Source organism: Pinus tabuliformis, chromosome X (genome assembly GCF_031772625.1).
Source record: "Pinus tabuliformis cultivar Carrire ecotype Pingquan chromosome X, CPIR1, whole genome shotgun sequence".
NCBI classification, from domain to species: domain Eukaryota; kingdom Viridiplantae; phylum Streptophyta; class Pinopsida; order Pinales; family Pinaceae; genus Pinus; species Pinus tabuliformis.
Window position 1 is genome coordinate 671,724,515 of NC_142308.1, and position 18,281 is coordinate 671,742,795.

The following is an 18,281-nucleotide window of genomic DNA, read 5'->3' on the forward strand; positions in this document are numbered from 1 at the left end:
CTCCTCTTGCTTGCATAAGCCTTCCCATTCTTGTTGAACATAATCAGTTTTTTCCTTACTCTCCTCGGTGAAGCCCTCCGTAATGAGGGTTTGGTTAATTTCCTATAGTTTCCGTTCTACTGCTCTTTTGGCTTCGAATATATCGCCAAATTCATTCTTATTCCAATCTTTTAGCCTTTGTTTGACGTGTTTCAATCTCTGATGCAGAAGACACATTTTAGTACCCTGAATTTGTGTATCCTCTATCCACCATTTTGTAGTATTGTTGATGAAGTCAGGATGGGTAAGCCAGATGTTTTCAAACCGGAAAGGTCTGTTTCTTGGAGTTCCTATAAAGGATGCTTCAAGTTGAATAGGCCAGTGGTCCGAGCCTCCAAAAGGAAGTATCATTGCTGCTAAGTTATGGCCTGTGAGGATTAGGTCCTCTGAGATAATGAATCTATCAAGTTTAGAGGCCACTTGAGACGCTCCTCCCCTCTTATTATTCCAGGTAAAGATGCCATTACTTGTTTCTGTATCTACAAGCTTCATGTTATTTATGAAATTTTGAAATGTTATTGAATCTCTGCCTAGTGATCTGGTTCCCCCTTTTTTTACTGTTAGAGATTTGATCATATTGAAGTCCCCTCCTAGAATCTAGGGGATGCCCGAATGTCTTCCACTTAACTCCTTCAATGAGGTTAGAAATCTGAGTTTATCTTCCGGCTTTTGTGTACCATAAACATTAGTGAGCAAATAAACTTCCTTGTCCCGCAAAGGTTGGATGACCACTGATAAATAGTTCCTGGATGCTTCTGCATCTAGGATACCAAGTTTCTGAGGGTTTCAGAGTGTGAGAATCCCTCCTGCTGCTTTGTTTGCTTTAACTTCTAGATATTCATATTTGATAAGCCATTTGGTATGTATCTCTCTTATTTTTTCTACTGAACATTTTGTTTCCTGGATGAAAATCATATATGGTTTTTCTTCTTTCATTCTATTGCTAAGATTCCTTTGTTTCCTTTTACTTCCTAGACCCCTAATATTCCATGTTGTGAGCTTCATTAAGAAAGATTTGTAAATGAGTAACTAGTTAGGTCTTTCATCTTACCTGAATCGATCATGATTTTTTCACACTCTATCAATAGCTCATTCTGTTTTTTCATTCCTCTTTTCCTACCTAGGTTCCTAGGAGCTAGTCTCGTTGTTGCCTTCATTGTTTTCACCCCTTTGTTGTTCTGACTATCATGGTTTCTTTTGACTCCCGAACCTTTTGCCTGAGTTCTCCATAGGAATAGCTGTTGCACTCTATTAAACTCCTCTTATGGTAGCGAATCCATTCCTTTGGTGGTTCCCTGCTCCAGGAACTTTTCCAGATCTAGATGCTCCCTATCAAGAATATCCTGCAATTCATGATCCTCTGTTCCCACCTCGCTCGGGGTCATCTCTTGGTCCCTATCAAGTTCCATAGTGTTCAGCAGATCCTCCTTTTGTTGATTGTTTTCATGTGTATCCTCCATGCTCTCTTCCTTTTCCTTCTCTACAGGGTTGTCCTCCAGTGTTTGGTTCGTTTTATCATGCTCCTCTTCTTCTTCTAATACCTTGTACCTATTCTGACTTAACTGTTTTTCCTCGTAGATTTTCTTTTGGTACTTTCTCCCTCCTTTACCTCCGTTCCCCACTTTGTTAAAGCTTTCAGTTTCTTTCCCTGAGGTAAATTTAGTTATGCTTTCCACTTTGTTTAAGGGGCAGTCTCTGAATAGATGCCCATGTTCATGGCATTTGAGGCATCTAAAAGGAACATGCTCATAGTCCACCGCTTGCACCCATTCTTCATCAAAAACTTATAGAATAATTTCATTCGGTAGAGCTCTAGAGAGGTCCATCTCTACGCATATACGGGCAAAGGAGGTATACTTTCCCCGCACAGTGGCCTCTGATATTTTTACAAAATGCCCTAGTTTATTTCCTATTACTTTTAATGATTCTCGCTGCCAATAATCCAGAGGTAGGGAATAGAGCCTTACCCAAACCGGGACTGAAGTGAATGTCTCACACTCTGGGACAAAATTCATCACCCAAGGCCACATATAGAGGCCTGTAGCAGCATAGAAGTAAAGCCCTCCTTCAAACACCCTGTCTTTATCCTCTATGTTTGCAAAAACTATAGTGCAGAAACCCTTGGATCCAAGGTGCAGATCTATATCCCCCTTAGGTTTCCAATGATTCTTTATCCATGCCTGTAAAGCCTTCTTCGTTGGCCATAACCCACGAATTTACAAATGACTGCATAAGTCGCCATGTGTTCCCTATGCGCTTGTAGCGCTGGATCACTTAACACCACTCGGGGTGTGATGGTTGCCCTAGGCCTACAAGGTCCAATCTGATTTCTGGTATCAGCATTCTGATTTTCTCCTTCTATTTGCTTTTCTTTTCTGACTTCTTCCTACGTATTTTCCTGCCCCTATGAGCTTTTGCTTTCCTGTTTCCCTCCTTCTAAAACTCCGGTTTTAGCCTCCAAAGGTTTCTTAAATCGATTAGAGACTACCTGACTATAGGAGGGAGTGGAACTCCCCCCCTCTCGCCTCTCCCTGGTGCCCAACACTGAACTTCTGCTGCAAACCCTAGCTCTGCGTGTTTTCTACCAGCACCAAAAAAACTATCAATGACATAAATTTATTGAATTGAAATACATTTCATAATATCTTTCATCCCCATCACTAATTAACAAGTGATATAAATTTATTAAATGTGACTAAAATTTAATATTGTTAAAGCATTCAATCTTGAAGTAATGGAAATTTGATATAAAATTTATTTAATGTGATATAGATTGAAAAGAGGTAAGGTAGGTTTATCTCAATTAAGGAAGGAAGTCTTTCTTGGTACTAGGAAAATATCAAGCCCGTGAAAAAGTTCACTTTAGGCAAGGAGCAACCAATTAAATTAAGGAGAGGTAAGGTAGATTCATCTCAATTAAGGAAGTCTTTCTTACTATCAGGAAAATATCAAGCTCACGAAAAAGTTCATTTTACCCAAAGAGCAACCAATTAAATTAAGGAGACTCGTAAAGTAAGGATGGCCTCTTAAAAGAGAAAGAGATGATTTGGCTATCAGCGAATATAAGAGTTATAGGAGCACCTCATAAGAAGAATTCCTTCAAGAGATTGGTGCACAAATATAGCATGGATGTAATTTTCTCTCGAGAAACTACATCAAAGGATTGGAAGTCTTTAGGGCCATTAGTCATGTTGGTGTTTTATGGCATCCAATCAAAAAGAAAGATCACATAATTTATCAATTCCATGGAACTCCTCTAGTAGACTCAAAAAACATTTTTGCTTAAAATCAACCATATATGTGCTCTACAAATATAGGGCCTAAAAAGAGAGGTTAATTTTGTTGATTATTGTGGCCCTTACCATAATATAAAATACCATTTAGTGAAAACAATCAATAATAAGGCCTTTCCTTCACAAAATTTGGTGAGCATAGGGGATTTGAATCTAGTGATGAAAACAGGTGAAATTTAGGGAGAAGGAGGAGGGTTAGATGCCTTGGTAGCTTTCTTCTCGTATATGTGGGGAAAATGGCCTAGTTGATCTGGAACCTATTAAACCCAAACCTACTTGAAGGAGCAAGTGATAATGCCCAGATGGCAAAGACTAGATATGTTCCTTGTCTTGAGTGATCTATTGGTTGGCTTAGGACGATATAAAAAATGGGGCAAGGTGGAAGGAAACTTTGGACACTTTCATATGCTTTTGTAGTTGCAATTTGATGTGAAGAAGTATCCTACCCCATTAATTCAATGCTTTTCAGTTAAGCAATGAGGAATATATAGACAAGGTTTCTAATGAATGGAAGTCTTCTAACACATGACTATGAAGGCCTTATAAGAAAACTTAAACAACAAACTAATGAATAATTGAGTCGGTAATCATAATACCCATGCAAAAGCAATATTAGATGAATGAGTCTCTCTTTGAAGTTTTATATGATAAATTTAAGGATGATAGGGTGACTGAAGGCCTGCAAAGAGAACTAAAAAAGCCAAAAAGTAGAGAGGACCATGTTAATGTTTTGGGAGGAAGTTTTTTTCAACCAAAAAAATGGTGTTGCACAGCAAAGGGAAGGAAATGAAAATACAAAAGTTTTACATTTTGGGTTCCAAATATTATAATGGGGTTAAGCATGTGGGATCTAAGAAGATAGCAAAGGTGGCAACCTCCCATTATAGTGAGATGTATGCACAAATTAGAATTGCAGATATTACATAAATGAAGTCCATTCTATCAAAATTTCAACATTTGACTAGTAAGCCTTAAACAAAATGCCAATATCATATCTCAGTTGATGAAAAGGAATTAATGGAAATGTTGGCTTATTTTTAGCAAGAAGGAGCTTCTAGGCTAGATGAATATATCATGAAGTTTTAAATGATCCTATTTGACATATTAAGAAAGCATCTTCTTGAAGTGGTTGACAAATATTGAAAAAATGGGAAAATATTAGGCCCTTTAAATTTGGCATTCATTTCTAACATCCCAAAGGAAGATAACATTTCACCTTTTGATTGTTTTAGGTCAATAACCTTATGTGACAATGTCTACGAGATTATGACACGTGATTGTTGGGAGATTGAAGTTGGTCTTATCGAATATTGCTTGTTGAAGAACAATTTGGGTTTTTGTAAGGAAGATTGATTTTTTATGTTGTCATAATGTCACATTAGACTCTACGTTCCATTAAAGGAGGATAAGTTACCTTATTTCATTATCAAGTTGGACCTCCCTAAGATATACAACAATGTGAGCTCAACATACTTGAGGATAATCATGATCCATATAGGTTACACCATTCCAATGGTAAAACGGATGAAAGAGTGTTATTCCATTATATCTCCGTAATTCCAATAAATGGGCATCTTCTAATTTGGCCAAACTTTTGAGAGGTGTTAAGAAAGGTTACCCTCTCCATCCCTTATTGTTTCTTATGGTGGCTAAAATATTAATTTTGAATGTACAAGAGAAACTCAAGGGATTCAAGGTCTCTAGATATTTATTCATCACTCATTTGTTTTTGTTGGAAATGTACTACTCTTTGGAAAGTACACTACAAAGGAAGCCATAGTACTAGATATGAAAATTCACCTTTTATGCTCAACTAAATGTTTGAGAATTTCAAAAGTCCACCTTAACTTGTCATAAATAAGAGGAGACATGGCTTCAACTTATCAAATCAGTCACCCCCTTCCAATTAAGCATGCACGAACCTAGGCTTCCATTTGAAAGGAATTTACTACTATATGAAAGATTGTATGTGGATATATGAAAATATGAAAGAGGAGTAACTCACAATGCATTAGGCCATTATCCACGTGAAGAACACTAATAAAGGATGTTTAATGCAACACTAGTATATTCAATGACCTTGGATATCATTCGAAAGAGTATATTGAATCATGTTCCTAAACTTGGTCCTTTAATGATGCCAAGTCCTATAATAGCTTAGGGCAAACCCTGGGAAACTCTACAAAAAATTCCCATTGTCACCTTCATATTCATCACTATTGCTTCACATCCATTACCTCTATAGTTACAGGTGGTGTCCCTAACCTTTAATTAACGAGGCTTACTTCATTTAAATATTTATTTAAGTTCTCAATATGTGAAACATAAAGAAATGGAATGAATGTTCCAAACACTCAGGATCAATACTTGTCAATGGGAAATAGAGTAAATTGTTCATAATAAAGGTCCCATTACAAATGGAAAAAAAATATAATGGGGCCAGACATTTTCCTTAAATATCGATAGATTTGGTATGCCAAATCACAAAGCAAATACAAAATGAAAGAATCAAGTCAAGAGTGTATAGTTTTTAATATACAGTGACACAATAGCTAATTAAAACAAACAAAAAAATGTGGTTCATTGCCCCAATATGGTATTAGCTACGTCCATGAACAACATCTACCTGATATTATGAGGAATCAAGGTAGATAATCACATTACATAGATAGACATGTCATAGCATGAGATTTGAACATGGGTGGGTAGGAAGACAACAGACAATCCCCACCACACTACCTACACTCGCTTGACTAACTAGCTAAAACAATTAAACACAAGAATGGTGACTTTTTATCATTGTAGATGTAAATCTAAAGGTAATAATTTGAAAACAACATAACGCGACTCAATTTGTTTGCAATAAGCAACAACAGATTATCAATAGTCACTTCTCTCACTCCTATTGATTTGACATATGTGTGAGATGGAATACAAGTCCATTGTAGATTTACAATAGTAGTTAGATCAAGGATACTAGACTATGGTATTTAATACAATATAAAACACAACATACAAAAAGAGAAAGAAGGAAGGTAAAGATATTATTGATCAAATTAACTACATAACCTCTCCAAGGGGACAACATCAAATACCTAACCTTTTAGATATAGTAAGTTTTTGTTTCAATAGAAAATTTACTTCTTGCCACTTTGATCAAAATCCCCAATTTATTAGCCTAATAATATTAAAGTTCTAAAAGTCTAAATAAATCATTTTTACAATTATATATTTAAACATGTTTGTTAATGGGATATTTAATTTAATATGTAATGGGCACTTGTCATACTCATGTGATGGTCATTCATTTAGAGTTTAACTTAGAGTTGAGTTATAAAACTAACTCATTTTGATGTGTACATAGACTTTTGGCCTTCACTATCTTTGTAATTCTAGTTTCCTTATTTAATAAAACTAACAATTGCCCCTAAAGATGAAAAAATACACCAAAAGAATAAAAAATTTAGGAAAATCATCTTGTAACGAATAAAATCCATTGTTGAATGCATAAAAGAGTTCCTTTATCATTATTTGTAATTAAATGCTAACTACCTGAAAAGCGACTAAAAAGTTTGTTTTGCAATATTTCAAAGTGTAATTTCCGTTCACTCTTAGGGGAATTCGTGTGTTGCACCCCTTTACTTGTGACTTGTTTCAACAATTAATACTACATAATAAATTTATTCATCTTAAAGTTGATAAAAATGGCAATGTTTATATTAAAAAATAAAACCCATTGGTCAGCTCTACGAAAGAGAGTATGAACTAGAAGAGTCTGGCTCTGCAAAATGCTCTACATTGTTCATCAACATTACACATTAAATAGAATACATGGTTTTAGGGAAGTTAGAACAACATCCTAAGAAATAGAAACTAATTCCTATCCTGAGGTTACGTGAACCAACTTTACCTATTCTAGGATATTCTCCATTATCTTCAACACTCCCCCTTAATGGAGAATGGGTTCACATATATGCTTAACATCTCCCTAAACATTTGAAACTTAACTTTTCCAAGAGGCTTAGTGAAAATGTCCGCAACATTATCACATGTATTACAATATTCCAGATGAATTTCTTTAGATTGCACTTTCTCCCTTACAAAATGAAATTGAGTATCAATATGTTTAGTGTTTTTGTGAAACACCGAATTGTTGGCTAGCTTGATTGAGCTTTGATTGTCACATCTGATTGTTGTTGCGACTGTCTGTTCTTCCCCAACATCCTGGAGAAGTCTCTGCAACCAAACCGCCTCACACATTGCTGCACACATGGCTTGATACTCTACTTCTGCTGAGGACAAGGACACTGTGTTCTGCTTCTTGCTGCTCCATGTGATCACCCCAGATCCAAGACTGAATGCATAACCTGTTATAGATCTGCGCTCATCTACATTTCCTGCCCAATCTGAATATGTAAACCCTACCAATCTAACATCAGAAGAGTCAGTGTAAATAATTCCATAATCTACAATACCTTGTAGATACCTCAAAACACTCTTCGTTGCATTCCAATGGCTTTCGAGTGGCTTAGACATAAATTGGATTAACATGCTGACTACATAAGCCAAATCAGGTCTAGTGGTGGTTAGGTAGATCAGACTCCCAACCTATTGTCTGTAAAGTGTTGCATCTACCGCTTTTGAGCCATCCTCACACTGCAATTTGATGTTCTGCTGCAATGGTACTGGTGCAGGCTTACACTGATCCATTCTAAACTTTTCTAACAGGCCTTTGACATACTTTGCTTGAGACATAAATGTTTGACCTGAATCTCTCTAGATCTTGAGACCTAAAGAGTATCTGAGTTCACTGAGATGCTTCATCTCAAACATCTGCGACATCTGTTGCTTGATTTCATCAATTAGATATGTAGCATCACTTTTAATTATCAAATCGTCTACATATAATGAAATCAGCACTACACACCCTTGTTCTTCTTTCATGGTGTAAAGATTAGGGTCATTCTATTATATCCAGCTTGTAGAAAAAATGAATCAATTTCCTCATACCACGACCTGGGAGCTTGTTTTAGTCCATAAAGTGCTTTATTCAATCTGCAGACTAAATGCTCTTTCCTTTTCTAGACAAACCCTTCCAGCTACTCTAGATAAACCTCTTCTTTTAGTCACCATTCAAAAATGCAGACTTTACATCTAGTTGGTGCATCATCCAATGTTTCTTAGTAGCTAAAGCTATTAACATTCTGATAGTGTTCAATTTAGCTACCTTTAGGAAGTTCAACCAATTCCCAAGTGTTATTTATGATTATTGAATCATATTCCTATTCCATGGCTATTTTCCATTCACTACTTTCATTTGCTTCTTTATAACTAGATGGTTCAACCACATTCATCATACTAGTTATAAAAGCATTTTCCCTATATCTTGCAGGCATTTGAGCTTTCCTACCTGATCTCCTAAGTGGTGGGGTAGTGGTTTCAAACCTTATTTGATCATCATTTACTTTTTCTTCCTGTTGCTACTACTGCTGTTGCTATTGTTGCTGTTGTTCTTGTTCATCCTTTGCCTTTGTTTTCTGCTGACCTTGACTGTTCTCTACTTCTTCTTCTTCAAAGTACGGAATGTCCCATCCATCATAGTTCTCATCAGGATCTTCATTATCCTGCTCATGGCATTTAACATCTCTACTAACAAAGATCTTGTGAGTAGAGGGATTAAATAATCTGTATGCTTTATATGAGGAACAATACCCTATAAAAGTGCATATGATGGCTTTTGAGTCTAATTTCCTTCTATCTTCCTTTGGTATATGGGCAAATGCTTTACATCCAAATATCCTTAAGTGTTTTACTGTAGGCTTATATCCATATAATGCTTCAAAAGGAGTTTTAGACTCAAGACTTCTTGTGGGACTCCTATTTTTTAAATAAACTACAACATTCACTACTTTAGCCCAAAAACCAGTTGAAAGATTCTTACCTTTAAGCATACTTCTAGCACATTCCACCAGAATTCTGTTTTTCCTTTTTTTTACTCCATTCTGCTGTGGAGCATGGGGCACTGTAAACTGCTGCAAAATTCCATGGTCTTCACAATATCTGATGAGTTCATTCTTCCTGTATTCTCCCCCTTGATCAGAACAAAGAATTTTATCTGTTTCCCTGTTTGTCTTTCAATCATATTTTTAAATTGCTTAAAGTATTCAAATGTATGACTCTTCTTATTTAAGAAATACACCTAAGAAAACTTCGTATAATCATCAATAAACAATAGGAAATACAGTGCACCTCCTAATGATTTTGTCTGCATGGGACCACAAAGGTCTGTGTGCACTAACTCCAGTATATCCCTCTGTTTCTTTTCTACTCTAACAAAGAATTCTTCTCTATGCATTTTTCCTAAAGTACAAGCATCACAGTCATTATGTACTTGCTTTAGCATAGGAAGATCTCTTACCATTTCCTTCCTTTGTAGTAACAACAAATCATTGTAGTTGATGTGGCCGATTTTCTCATGCCAAAGCTCCTCTGTAGTTAGGCTCGCTGTTGTCAATGCTTGAACCATTGCAAGTCTCACATCCAACTTGTACAGTCCTCCTGTTCGGATCCCTGTAGCAATTGTCTTCATGCCATCTAGCAGATCTTTAATGTAGCAGTTAGATTTTAAAAATTCAACTTTCAAGTCTTGATCTGTAATCACTGATACAAAAATCAAGTTCTTTGTTATGCCAGGCACATACATTACATTATAGATTTGTTTGATATTACCATCAAGTAGAATAACAGAAACTTTCCCACATCCTTTGATTTGATGACTTCTGTCATCACCTAGGTAAATCTGTGCGCCTTCGTTGATCTCTTTAAAATCCTCCAGCCAGTGCTTGTTCCCTGTCATGTGTGTTGACGCTCTTGAATCTACATACCAGATGTCTGCATCAACATTTTCATCACGATCTGCTATGAACAATCTTAAATTCTGCACTTGATCACCATTCGTGAGATGACCTACATGTCTCTTTGGCTTCTGCTATTCTTCATGATATTTCTTTTTCCTACATTCCCTGGCAATATGACCCAATTTTCCACAATTAAAACATTTAGTTTCAGAGTAGTTTTTATTCGAATGCATACCTTAGGTCAAATTTGGTCGTTTCTGTGAACTTGCTCTGTTTTGTTGTTGTGGACTCCCTTTCCCTTTGTAGAAGTTTTTCCTCGCCATCAATGCAAGATCGGCACTCTGGGGCTTCAGAGTCGATCTCCTCTCTTCTTCCTGCATCAATATACCTGTCAGATCTTCAAAATGCGGGATCTTCTCTCTGGCATTTATCCCAGTGATGAACATTTGATAATCACCAGTGACACCATTCATTGTAATGGTTACAAGATCTGTATCGTCCATTGTATGAACAATGTCTGATAATTTGGTTTTCAAATCTTTAATCCTTGCTACGAATGAAGCAATTGTTTCATTCTCCTCCATCTTCATGGACATGATCTTACTCTAGAGAAACAAAAGACGACTTGAATTTCTGATCTCGTACAATTCCTTCAGAATTCCCCAGATCTGATTAGCTGACTTACCTTCTCTGATGTGTGGTATAATACAGTCTTTCACTAACATCTTTAACATTGTCCTTGCTCTGCTTTCTTGTTTCTCCCAATCTAGGATCGATGTTGATCCAGCCGCGAGCCTCGGCTCATCCCCATTCACAATCGTCCAAACACTCTGCGCTTCTAGCAGAGTCTGCGTCTTGAACTTCCAATTGTATAATTGGAACCATCGAGCTTGTTATGCTCATTCATACATACTTCAGATATATTTTTATTCATCTTGGCGATTTAGAAAAAAATCGACAAGTAAAAAATGTTAAATTTACCCCAGATTTGTGACAGAGACAGATCATTGTTGTTTGATCTTGCAGCACACGTGCAAATCATCGTGGCTTCCTTCTCAACCTCTAGACAACCTCCTGTTGTCAGCTACAACCTTGTTATTGGCTTCTCCACGCAGCTCCTCTAACAACTACAGCCCTGTTCTTGGCTTCCTCACACAACCACAACCTTGTTATTGGCTTTCCTTGATCATCGCAGAAGTCCCTACCTATTCTGCAACATCATCGCAGAGGTACATGCCTTTCCAGCGATGATTTTGGAATCGTCGCAGTTATCTACCTTACAACTGCGATGATTTCGGTTCAAAGAACCACCCACCAGCCAGCGTACAAGTTTCTCAGCTCTGACACTCTGATACCATGATAAAAATGGCAATGTTTGTATTAAAAAATAAAACCCACTGGTCAGCTCTACGAAAGAGAGTCTGAACAAGGAGAGTCTAGCTCTGCAGAACGCTCTACATTGTTCATCAACATTACACATTAAATAGAATACATGGTTTTAGAGAAGTTAGAACAACATCCTAAGAAATAGAAACTAATTCCTATCCTGAAGTTACGTGAACCAACTCTACCTATTCTAAGATATTCTCCATTATCTTCAACAAAAGTATCACAAAATCATTTAGTGAAAACATGAAAGAACAACTTTAGGCTACTAAAACTAGTCTTAAAAATGATTTAACCACTACTCAAGCAAATGTAGCCTAGGTATTATTACATTTAGATATAACATTATAGAAAAGATATAGTGTGCACATGATGATGTCCTTTACCTCTGGAGATAGTAGCCCTAACGATAAAGATCGGAGATTGGAGTCACTTATGGTGAAGGTCTAGATCTATAGCCAGTACGAATGATAGTAAAGGACCACTGCCAATAGATGATGGCGCCATACGCAAATAAATCTATATATTATAAGGTTTGACCTGTGCTAAACTACGTCTTATAATTTTCCAAACGAGCCAAGTGCCAAGGTTCAATGCCTATAGCTACGTATGGTTTGTCGTCTATAATGCGCCAATATGCGTCTAGTTCTTACAGCGAGAAAACGAAGCAACTATGAGAACGACATGCCACGGGTGCTTATCTCATGATAGATTGTATAACGACAAATGTCACAGGGATGCATTAACTTGATCAATAGGCATCATTATCGGTGGAAAATTGTATTAAAAGGTCAAGATTTGAGCTATCGAATTGGAGCTTTGCATGTTGAATGAGTTGTTCGGATTTGTAGATTTCCAGATTGAACAATTTAGTGGCCCAAAGCAATAGAGAATGAATGACTTGAAGCGTCGCACTGCTACCCACTCCCAGTTCGCTTCATTGAGAGAGATGTTATTGTCTATGGATACTCCATATTCGTTGCCTACAATTCAATTTTTTTCACATGGTATTAAACCTACCAAAGTTGTCACAGGCTCGCCTCTGCTCTCTTTGCTCGTAATATCTCGCCAGGGGATGTTGTAACTTATTTCACATGGTATCAGACCTACCAACATATTCACAGGCTCACCTCTGCTCTCCCTGCTCGCAATATCTCGCTAGGGGATGTTGTAAGTATTGAAAACTTTCATACAAAATATCATTTTTATGGGAATTCCTTAATATTTCAGGAATCCCAGCAGAGCATAAATTAAATGTTAATTTATACTCCCCAAAATCATAGACAGAAGCTAGCCGTGGGCTTATTTTGACGGTTCGGCTCATGTGTTGGGGTTGTTCTTCATTTAAATGATTCTGTTTTTTTTCAAAATTAAATTAAAGTGGGGCTTAGGCACGGAACAAATAATTTTGCCGAACTAAGCAACTTTAGACACCTCTTCCTTTTTGCAAGAGAACAACAATGTCATAGAATTCAGATATTTGGTGACTCTCAACTTATCATAAATTGGATTGATGAGACCTATAACTATCACTTGCACACACTCAGAGATTTAGTGGAGCATGCTATATAATTAAAATTTCAGTTTGAGTTTTTTTGTTTGCTCTCATATATAGGGAAAAAAATGAAGTCGCTGATTTTCTTTCCAAAGAGGCAGTCCAGCTCATGCGAGGACACTAGTTGATTCAAGTGTTCAGGGACGAGGTTTTTTCCCGGCTCTACTACAGACTGAAGGGGCAGGAATTCTACAGGATTGATCTATGAAATCATCCTATGTCTTTTTTGTTATTTTGTTTATATTTGCAGATATAGATTTATGGCCCTGGTTTGCCATCGATCCTTTATTTTAAGAATGATGATATGTAAATAATTTTTTATGCTCATGGCTTTTGGACTGATAAACTTCTGGATAGTAGTGAAAGCATTCTTCATATGTTGGTATATAATATGTAATTTTCTTAACTCAATAATGAAAATAACTTTTTTTCCTTACTTATTTGGTGGCCACTCTCAAATAAGTAACTAAAGAGCAACTAAAGTTCCTCTCCTCTCCTCTGGGTTTGTGATTTTATGATGCTTCAGTAGTTAAATTCTCTCGTTGGTTCTGAAGTTCAATTTTCTGTCATATTTTTTTTTTCATCTTTTTAAGATGTTCAACTTCCGGTTATGTTAAGTGCAAATCACTATGTCCAAAAGTTTACATTGCAGTTCAATTCGTTTTCTGGGTTTTGGGTTTTATGATGTTTCTATAGTTAAATTCTCTAGTTGGTTCTGAAGTTCAATTTTCTGCCATGTTTTCTCTTCACTGTTCTAGCTTTTTTAGATGTTCAGGTTGTAGTAATTTTAAAGTTGATTGTCAAAGAGAATTTGGAATAGAATTCACTCACTGCGATGCGTGTTTGGGCTTTGAATTTTGAGTTCACTTTTTCTATTAGTGCATTGATCTTTAAGGTCATGTTATTTATTTGTTTGTAGGTTTCAAGTTTAAAGATTTGAGTTTTCAATGTAATTCCGAACTGCCAACCATTTTTTTTTGGCTTAGCCACATCCCACTGGAGGTGGAGGAGCTTGAGCGAATGAAAATACCCAACCAATCAAATTCTATCTATACCAGAGCTGGCACCTCCAATGTTATCGTTTTCCCACATCCACCGGCTGGATAAGCATGCAAGCAGTTCGTGCTGAAAAAACATGCAAGCAGCTAGATTTTCTCCTTCTGATTAGAGCAATTTCGTTTATGCGAATGAGGTTAGATTTTCGCTTTCCAGTCTTCTGGTGGAAGATCCGTTGCCCTCTCAAGGTCATTTTGTTCTCCTGGTTGGTGCTTTTCAACAAGAATCTAACCTGGGACACCTTGAGGCGGAGGTCTTGGCATGGCCCCAGCAGATGTGCTCTCTGCAAGATGGACGAGGAAACAAATTTTCATCTCTTCTTCAAGTGCTCTGTTGCCCAACACATCTGGTATGTCCTTGCAAATTATTTCTCTTTTCAACACCTATGTTTCATCTCTGTGGATGCAGCCTTTGCCTGGTGGGGGCGTCAAAAATCCCTCCGCCCCATTCTCCCCATTACCATCTGGTCTCTATGGCGATGGCGAAATCGGTTAATTTTTGAAGACTCCACTCTCTCTGCAGCTTTTGTCCTGCAATCTGTCTCCGCTCTGTTCTCCCCGGACAGCTGATCGATCTCCATGGGGTCTGCTTTTTCCATCTCCTGACATAGGTGCACGTATACAGGTTAAGTCATATGGGCGATTTTTCTATCAGATGTTTATCAGAGATGTTTTTCAGATTGCCTTTAGTTCTGAACTGTTTCATGCAAGCCGCACATGAAAGATGATACATGCTGTTTTTTGTGTCATATGGCGCTCCTTCAGATCTCCAGATCTCCTAATCATTTTGTATGTATATTTACTCAATATAATATAAAGATTTTCTTTCTAGAAAAAAAGATAAATGTAAAAACAAATGTTGGATTTTTTATTTGATTGTGGTACAGGAAAATGGGAAGCAGTGGTACAAGAAAATGGGAAGTAGTGGTGAGAGGACAATAAAAAAAAAGGAGGAGAAAACACTAAAATTTCAAAAATCAATTTGTTGATTTTCGTGTACATTGAATCTTCATCTTATTGTTCAATAGAATTCTAGTCTTAACTCTTTATAAGTCAAGACTTTGCCTTCAGTTTTGTATAAATCAAAATTCTAAGTTTGTAAAAGTGAAGATCATAGTAGATTTATTACAAATTTTCTTTTTTCGGTTGTTAAGATATTGTTATTTTTCAGTTGATGAAAGGGGATATTGTAGTAAAATTGTGTTAAATCTGTTTAAATTTGCAATTTTCGTGTGAATAATTCTCATTGTTTAAGATCTATTTCAAACTATTAATTTTTATTATTTTAGATTTACAAGAGAATTGAAATTTGAGATTTATTAGAAACTAAATAGGTTTGATGGCGCGCTGAAAGGTTAATGAGATGTTGAAAAAAAAAACAATTGGGAAAATTTCACATAAAATCAAGAAAGATCACTTGAGTGGAATTTGTGCTTTCTACTATTACATAAATAACATTACTTGATTCCACCCCATTGGGAAAATTTCACATAAAATCAAGAAAGATCACTCGAGTGGAATTTGTGATTTTTACTATTACATAAATAACACTACTTGATACCACCACTTGTTTATGAAATATTAAACTAGCATAAATCCATCTTAATTTTAGATTTACAAGGTGCTAGAGGGATCAAATCTGGAAGACACACTTTTTTTTGAGTGCAAAACTTGAGAAAATGTTTGTACCTTGAGCTATTTGATTCCTCTCATTCCTTGGTAGACTCTTAGTTAAGATGGATCTATGATGGTTCTTAATAATATTACTTGTATTATATAAATTTCACATCTTTATATATAAAGTATTTTCATTTTTAATTTTATTAAAACCTTGATTTAATCCTTATGGAATATTCATTGAATATTTTTAGTAGTAGTAGTGAGGATGGAGGGTTTAGATATATCTCAAAAGTAATTATAACCTTTTCGCTATTAGATTTGAGTAAAAACTATTATAAAATTAAATTAAAATAAAATATTTTGCTTATGAAATGAGTTATGGTTTTTGGGCGTGTGGATAAGCCATGGTGTATGGTACATAATTATCGTGAAGTTTTGTGAGCACGAGAAGCTTCGCGATAATTATGTACTTAATTGTGGAAAATGTACATGCTAAAATACTTTTATATATGTTTTAATTTGAATATCAATTAAAAAAAACATATGAAACCAACATTTTTTTAATGTTTTGCTTTGAAGATCCGAGTATTGTAGAACAAAACAAAAGGAGGGAAAAAAGAGGTAGAAGGAATATACAGGAATTGATACAACTCATGGGTGAAATGCTAGTGAACACTGGAAGAGTAGTTCCGCTCTCGGCGGTATTCCACCAAACCAACCCAACGAACAGGAGAGGAAATATAGAGAGACCGCAGAGGAAAGACCAAGAAGAAGGAAGAGGACAGTTGGAGGAAAGGACAAACGCAGAGAATGAAGTGAGAAGACAAGCGATCAGGCAGTTGATGGAGCAGGGTAGGGAAGGTACGCACCCCGAGAGTACGAGGGAGAGGAAAAACCAAACTGTTAGAGAGGAGGGCAGGACAGAGAACAAAGAGGCAGACATAGGAAGGACACCAAGTGGCAGAATGAGGTTAGAAGTGACACGGCAAGAGTAGCCAGGAGAAGGTGGGAATTAATGAAGGACATCGGGAGAAAGGACAGGAGGGCAGCATCCCGAGACAAGCTCGAAGGGATCCGTGCTGGTAACCAAGACAACTAGATGCCGGTAAGGGTTAAGGGTCGGAGTAAGAGAGAGATTAAAACCAAAGAAAACTCGCAAACATCTCTTTGCATGCAGACGAAGACGAGGAAAGGTGGCGAGAAGGGAGGTGGTAGCAGAGTGAAGACGCAGGCAGCAGCAGGAAGAAGCAGCCACACAGTAAGCAGGTATGTAGCCCCTTCACCCCCCAACTCTGAAAGCATCATGAGTCTCTGTAGCAGGAAGATTGATAATCAGCTTAGCTTCCGGTTTAAGATAGGAAAAAACAAGGGAAAAGCCTCCAGAATTCCCAGAGCAGTAGACACCATTCCTGTAGACCATAGGAAATTCCTGAACAGAGAAAAAGGGAGGCAAGAGCTAACACCCAGAAAGGGAGAGGGCCAGCCTGCAAAATTAGCTAGCAATATCCCCCAAAGGCTCTCGATCTAAGCCAGGCTCGTAGGAATGGAGGGGATTGTGACAGTAGCTATTAAGGAAGAAACTTGGGAAGGGAAAAGACTAAGGACCAGAGGAATGTCAGAATTCAAGTGTCCTAAGGGGGAAGAGAGGAGCTGCACTAGGAACCCTATACATACGTCTGAGAAACCCCGGGGAAGGTGGGAAAAGAAAATTACCTTGATCCCATCTGAGGAGGAAAACTCGGGACTGAGGAGAAAGGAATGGAAGGGCTTAGAAAGCTGTAAAGGGGGGGTTAAGGGAAGAAAACCTAAGAGAAACCTGACCCTGAAAAAGAAATTAACAGTCACAAAACCCAAACTGCCTGGAGACAATGAGGTAGATGGTACACAAACCATGGCTGGAAACCAGAAGATAGAAGGCACAAAAAAAGGAAAGAAAAAGAGCAATTGGGGAATTGAACTTTGTAAAAACCATAAAGCTGATGAATGCATCGATTTTGTGATAGGCAATCCAATACATCGGAGTAAGAACTCTGACCAAGACAGAACACACCAGACGCAAGACAACAACACCCAAACAGGGAGCAAAATGGCCCCCAAAAGAGGAAACAGAGGAACCAAGGAGGAGGGAACAAGCGGACAACCAAAAAAAAGAGGCAGGAAACCTAATGGGGAACACATGAAGAAAATCATCGATGCTTACATGGAAGGAAATCCGCCAGAAGTCAGAGCTCAGATTGCGAGTTGGGAGAGAGATTTAAACGCCAATCTCAAACACTGAGATATCCCCATGGATGAATGAGAAAGCATGGTGCCAGACCCAGAGTCCACTCGAGGGAGGCACTCACTATTCAAGCAAACCATACAACAATACTGGATTATGAAGAACGTGGTGGCTCGGGCCATGACCCTACACCAAGAGCATGTAGCGGGAGAAGAAACAGAGGCACAAAATCAGAACAAAGAAAAGGACCCAGTC